Consider the following 6,949-nt stretch of genomic DNA (forward strand, 5'->3'; position numbering starts at 1 on the left):
GGTCAATCTCTACTCTCGAGATAATAACAGGGCTGCTTTCCATCTGGATGCTCAAAGAGAACCCATTTCCTGGCCTTTTCCATCTTCTAGAGGCTGCCTACATTCCTTGCTCTTGGCCCCATTCCTCTGTCTTCAAAGGCAGCAACCACTGAGCTAGGTTCTCACACTGTCATCTCTCTGGTTCTCTTCTTCTGCCTCCTATTATAAGGACTCTTGTGATTACACTGGGCTCACTGGATAATCCAAGCTCCTCTTCTCATCTCAGGGTCAGCTGATTAGCAATCTTAATTCTATCCGCAACCTTAATTACCCGTTCCCGCCATGTAACCTCACATAGTCACAGGTTCTGAGGATTAGGACAAGAGCATTTGTAGGGGGCATTATTCAGCCTGTGGCAAGGTTAGACCACCTTCATGGTTCAGTGGGAGGGACTAGGCTTTGTTAGATCTGGGTCCCTTATCTGTAAAATGGGGGATTTTTTTTAACCTGCTTTCTAGTGGAAACCCTAGAGGCCCAGCACACGGTAGGTCTTCCTTCTATGGGATTCTATGGTTATGTGACTGATTCTTTGCCTGATTTCATTGCTTTTTGAGCCCATGACTGATTATATGATTTCAAATGTTCTCCTTCTGACCATGGGATTTGATGGATATGTTGTATATTCATAAGCTTTCCACAGAGAAAAGAAGGCTACATAACACCACACTGTCTGTCTAGAGCTGAAATCATCTTGATTTTGTTATCTCACATAACACCACACTGTCTAGAGCTGAAATCATCTTGATTTTGTTATCTTCAGGCAGCAACTTGCTGGTCGCCCATCCAGGTGAAAAGATAACCCCTCACTGAGGAAAGAAATGTCATGTGTGAGCTTCGCCCAACCCTGATCTGCAGTTGTCCAATCTTTCCTTGAAAGAAGCTGCCATCGCCTACCTCCAATCACACATTGTCGTCTTCTTCCCATCTAACCTGGATCTTGCTGCAGTTTCAGCCTGCTGGCTCTCAGTTTGGCTAGCAGTGAAACAGCAAAGCTGCCCACCTGACTGATCACACCTAGTCCTGGTGATCTGCTTCTGTCTCATCGTAATGGTGCCACCGCTTCTGTCCTCAGGGCCACCCTCTGCCTCTTCCCATCAGAGTGCACCGTCTGTCGTGTGGGTCCAGGGTCATCTGGGGGTGAGGGTGGGAACGCCTGTGGGAGGAGAGGGAGGCACTTCATGCTGAGACTGGCCATGCTTAGATAACGCTCCCCAGGTGACCTGCCTGGCACAGAAAGTACCCCTCCTGGTCCCCCAGGTCAGATAGTGTTGCCCGGCTACGGGGCAGCCAGCGAGGTCTGACAGGGAAAGTAAACAGGCACACATGTTTACAATTCAATATCACTGAGCAGGCAAACACCCACAGGGCCTTCCAGCCCGCCAATAATTCTTCTCACTCCATGAGTGTGGGGTGGGAGGCTCTGCACCAGGACCCAGATGGTCTCTTCTGGGAATTGGCCATCAGTTGTTATGAGGGACGGGGAGGGGGTGGGCAAGTTACAGCCTTGACCCCATGGGGACTGTCATCCTGGTCACCTGGGCAAGACTCTTGAGATACCCTGGGGCTGGCCTGGACTCCTCAGCTGGATGAAGCTTTGAGGACATGGGGCTCTGGGGCAGCTAATCCAGATTTTGCTATGGACTGTCAAGAGATCGCTGTAGAATGTGTGCACCGCATGGGGCACCCAGAAGCCAGCACAGGGGATGATTAGGGGCTGAAATCAACAATCTGCTGGCCAACAGGGTGTCCTGTGAGAGACTGCATCTGACCAGAGGAAAGGGTGCCTTTTTCCAGTTGTTCCACTGGAGGGGTACGCTTTTCGAATTCACACAAAGGCACTTTATAGGCTAGCCTTGGTCCTGCTAAAGAGGACTCACTGAGTTGGTTGAGTCCCAAAAACCACATGTGTGATGCTGAGCATCACGTGTCTTGTCCCCAGGCAGGCTCATTGCCTCCTGGGGGATCAGTAAGTTGCTAAAGTATAGTGAATGAGGGGAGGTTACAGAGGGAGTCCTAGCAGCTGTGGGGAAACAGTAGAGGTGAGCAAATCTACTTCCTCTGTATAGGATGGGAAAGCAGGCTGGCTTCCTCTTAGCTAGAGGTACACAAATAGCTGCCTGGGGGCATCCTTGAGCTCTTCTTGGTAGGGGAGACCATAGGATGGCGTCCTGGCAGGGTCACTCCTTGCAGGGATCGTTTGGCAGCAGTGGGTGGTCTGCAGCTAGTGAGGTTGACATTTTCCCTGCATATGCTTCGTGTTTGCTACTCTTGTTGCTCAGGCTTCTTCTTCTCCCCACCACTGTACAACCTCCCTCCTTTCTACATCTCCTCACTCAGAAGCACACTAGGATTCCACCACCTCCATGGAGCCTTCTCTGAACCCCTCTAGCAAGAGTTCGTATTGCTTCTTCTCTTGCACTAAGAACACCTTACACACAGAAGTGTCAGTGAAATCCCTTCATTCACTTTGTGAATATTTATCGAATGCTTGCCATGGGTTAGGGACTGCTTTAGGGCCTGGGGATGCAGCAGTGAACATGATTCCTGCCCTCATGGAGCTTACCTGCCAGTGAGGGAGGTAGACTGTAGATAAGAAAGTCATCAAAAACTACAGCCTCTGATTGGTGCTCTGAAAGAAAGACACAAACATGGTGTTTGGGTGTTCATTGTTTCAAGGGTGCTATTTGAGAATATCGGTGTCTGTGGGAGGGAGAAATGGCTTTCCCTGGGGGCTCAAAGAAGGCCTCTGGGGGAGGTAATGTTTAAGCTGGGCCCAAAAGGATACGAAGGAATGGCTGTGTGAAGAGCTAGGGTGTGCCTGGATGCCAGAAATAAAAGTGCAAAGGCACCAAGGCCAGAAAGAATCTGTACTTTTGAGGAACAGAAAGAAGGCCTGTGTAGCTAGAGTATAGTGAATGAGAGGAGGTTACAGAGAGGCAGAGCATGCCAGGCCTGTGGGCCTTGAAAGGGGTTTAGATCTTCATCAGCAAAGTGATATGATTTTTATCTGGCATCAGCAAAAATAGATGGAGGGAGACCAGATTGGAGGTTGTTGCTCTAGTCTGGACAAAAACTTGAGGGGGCTTGGACCTGGGAGGTTGGCAGTGGTGATGGACAGAAATGGATGGATTCAAGTTATGTTAAAGAGGTCAGGACAACAGGGTATACTGATGGATTGGACACGGGAGGTGAAGGAAAGGGAGGAATCTAGATGCCTAGTCATCTTAGATGGGATTTGAGCAATAAATAGTGTTTGGTCTTATTTTTCTAGATAGAGAAGCCTGGAAAGGTTTGAGAAGGAAGATTAGGGGCTCTATTTTGGACACACCAATTTTGAGATACTTATGAGATTGTAAATTGGATGTGGAGGTTCAAGGAGAGGTCAAAGTTGGAGATATTCATGTAGGGGAATCAGCATAGAGATGTATTAAATCTGGGGGATGGTTGGGTAGCATGGGAGGACAGCGGAGACAGATGAGAGCAGGGCCTCCATCGGAGGAGGAGCCTATGAGGAGGCTGAAGGAAAACTAGGAGAGCAGGGCCGTTGTGGAAGCCCAGAGGAAGGGACGCGGCAAGAAGGAGGGCGGTGCTGAGAAATGAAGACCAGAGTTCTTGGATTTGGCAATGTGGAGGCCACTGGTGACCTTGACAAGAGCATTTCAGGGGAGCTGTGGGGCCAGGTTGATTGGCTTCTCTGAACCCCAGGAAGACTGTCACTCAAAGTGTGCAAAATTCCATAGAGCTGACCAGAGTAGCCAAGCATAGAAACACTCTGACTCCATCTGCTCCAGCTGAAGTTGGGGTCTCCTATGTGTAAGATGAGGCTAGGACCTGGGCACACTGTTTCCCGGGGTAGAACAGATCCAGGTCGCCTGATGGTTCTAGGAGAGGATGGTTACGAGGGTGAGTGCCCAGTCCAAGCCTCATAGGTTCAGCCAAAATCAGGATGCACCTTCCTTATGCCTGGGAGAGCAGGGTTATGATTTCACCTCCTGGTGGCCTTTCAGACTGGTTACTCCCAGGGCTCCAGTTCAGTCTTCCCTCTGGATAACCACGTGGCCAAAGGAACTCCCAATTTAATGAAAATGAGGCTGTGCTTTGGGGCCAGGACATGCCACCTGCTCTTTGGGGAGCCGAAGGGGTCCTGGAAGTGTGTCTGGGACTGTAAGAATCCAGGGATCTCTTTAGCAAGATCTGCTTTGCAATCGCCTGTGTTGACTGCATCCATCCGCATCACAGGGAAATGGCTTGGAGCCCCAGCTGTGGGTCTACATTTTCTGTATGGCTCACCAGGCCCTCTTGTGGCCGATACCATCAATACCAGATAGTTGGCTGGCAGGGGACTGGGGATGACAAGTCCACCAGCTACCTGCTAAGTCAGCTGGGATGACAGACCCAGGGGGTCAGGTTGCCAGGAGCCGGGCGCTACCACTGTGTCCACTGCTAATAACCTCACCGCTCAGGTGCCCCTGAATACCTCCTTAGGGGAGACCAGGCCTATGTAGGGGCTCTGGCAGCCTCCTCAGTCAGAATGAGCACTTCTGCTACTGGGTCCTGCGTTCCCAGCATGACAGGCTCATCTGCTGTTCTAGTCCCACCCAGCCTACGGCTTCATGCAAGGTCTGGAAGGTGGCACCAGTCTTCTGAGCCAGATGCCAGCACCACTTCAAACACATCCACTGGATGCATGGATCTCTTTTGGTAGAGAAGGAAGTGGATCATGAAAAAGAGGCTGAGGTCTCTAACTTCATCCTCTTTCACTTTATGTGCCTCCTTTGTTCTCTGTCTGCTTTTGAAGAGGGGACCACTGGGCAGACAAATTGCAAGCAGCAACAGATAATAATGGTTCTTACCTTGGGGGACCATAAACCTCCCCAAAGCCTCATGTGTTTGCATGAGCGAGTGCTTATTGTATGTGTGGGGCGAACGTGGATGTTTGTGGAGCTCTCTGTTGTACCATCCTTGTGTTTTGGGTGTCTGTTTGAGAATGGATGCTGCAGGACCCTGCATTGGTGTGAATGTATTTTTAGCTAAATGCTTCCCTCAGCTGGAACAGCTGGGCCCGGGATGGGCAGCCCAGTGGCACTAGCCCAAACTTTGTCAGGGCCTGCATTTGCCCCAGTAGCCCATTCATCAGCCCCAGCTGGCAAAAGGGGGTGGGGGCAATTGTGCTATTTGACATGGTTTATGGAGAAGAGAGCTGTTCAGCATTGCAGCCCTTACATGGTTGTTTATATAATTAGGCTATTGGAGCTCCGGGATTGACTGTTAGAGTCACTGGGGACAGAAAGCATTTATTTAGGTAATCATTAACTAGAAGAGGGAGGAGGAAAAGAACGTGCAATTTGTGCAATTTACCAGTGTTCCTTTTCTGCAGGTTAGCCTGAAAGGAAATGCCCAACAATCTTTCTCCCTCTGGGGAGGGGAAGGTTGGGTGGGGTCTTTTAGAGGTGGAATGAATTGGATAGCATCTCTCAGGCCCATGGGAGTGTGAGTCCCCAAAATGACTAGTTTCTCAGTTTCCGATATCGCCCTCTGTTCAGCCAGGCACACGGGGGGAAAAAAAAAAAAAGCACATGTATTGACTGATTCAGTTCTCAGTCCAGTACATCTGATGAGAACCTGCTGTGTGGTAGGCAAGGGGACTGGCTCCAGCAAAATCCCAGCAATCTATTGTCCTGGGTGGAGGGGGTCATTAACAGGAAGAGTCCTGATAATTGAAATTCTGGCTTAGATAATCTCTAGTCTACGGCCATGCTACCCTGAACAAGCCCGATCCCATCTGATCTTGGAAGCTAAGCAGGGTTGGGCCTGGTTAGTACTTAGATGGGAGACCACCTAGGAAGACCAGGTGCTGTAGGCATAAAAAATAAAAAATAAAAACATATAAGGGATTGTAAGCTGACAAGGTCCTTGAAATCTCTGAGGTCAACCAAGAGTTGCCTCACCTAAAAAAAAACTTAAAAAGAAAAAAGATAATTTCTAAACCTTGCTTTTGTCACTTACTAACAGTGCTAATATAGGCATGGGGGTGGGTGGGGGGCTTTATTTTTCTTCTTCATCTTAGAGCAGAGGTTGTGCAGCTAGGAACATCTCCTGGGCAAGAGGGTGCTGAGAGCAGCCAAGCCCTGGGCAGTCAATAGCCTGCGGCTGGTGATAGGGCACCCAGTGGTCTCTCTGGGGTGACAGCTCATCCCCAATGGAGGGGAAGGGAGAGCAGCCACCTGCATACCCTGTAATGAGTGTGGAAACCGAAGCACAGAAGTAGGAGAGGCCCATCCCATTGAGATGTTAGCATATAATATATGGTGCCTCCTCCTTTAGAAATGGTATGAGGTTGTATCCTTCCACTCACTCAGTTTTCCCCAAACAGGCTGAGCTGAGGGTGAGTAGTGAGAATGAGATGAATCCTTATTTTGGAGATGAGTGAACTGAGCTTCGGTCACAGCCAAGTGAATGGCAGGGTGAGGACACCTTCCCTGGTGGTAGCTGGGTATGTTCCACTTCCGCAAGATGATGCTAGGCTCTGCTGGGAGGGCAGCGATACTCCCATGGGTCGGGGGAGGTAGAGGGAGAGCTTCGGGCCGGGGGCAGCTTCTGAGATAAGGGAAGGGGAGCAGGGTCTGCTGGGGAGGGCATAGGTTCCACGTCTGCTCTGTGATGGCTTCTCTCTGAAGTTGCTTCTTTAGTCTCTCCTCTCTCCAAGGTACAATTCAAGGCCAGGACTGGGGGAGGAGGCTAATTGGTACCATGGTCTACAGTGCCTGGTTCCCAAAACTGACTTGGTGGAGGGAGAGGTGGAGAGCTGGTGGCAGGGCCCAGAAGTCTTCTGCTGCCCCAGCTGCAGACCCAGAGTCCAGGTGTGCTGGGTATGGCTGCAGTTTCCCATCTCAAGGAGCCAACAGGAAAG

General features: G+C 50.2%; 1 protein-coding gene and 1 non-coding gene across 10 annotated transcripts in view; both read left to right on the forward strand.

Annotated features, from left to right (window-relative positions):
* Positions 1-6,949, forward strand: part of RAP1GAP2 (RAP1 GTPase activating protein 2) — a 194,681-nt gene that overhangs the window by 103,374 nt on the left and 84,358 nt on the right. The window lies entirely within an intron of this gene.
* Positions 5,784-5,902, forward strand: LOC112473410. The gene has a single exon (XR_003043991.1). It is a non-coding gene; the product is annotated as a 5S ribosomal RNA (ribosomal RNA).

This window comes from Pteropus alecto, unplaced genomic scaffold (assembly GCF_000325575.1).
Source record: "Pteropus alecto unplaced genomic scaffold, ASM32557v1 scaffold98, whole genome shotgun sequence".
Lineage (NCBI taxonomy): Eukaryota > Metazoa > Chordata > Mammalia > Chiroptera > Pteropodidae > Pteropus > Pteropus alecto.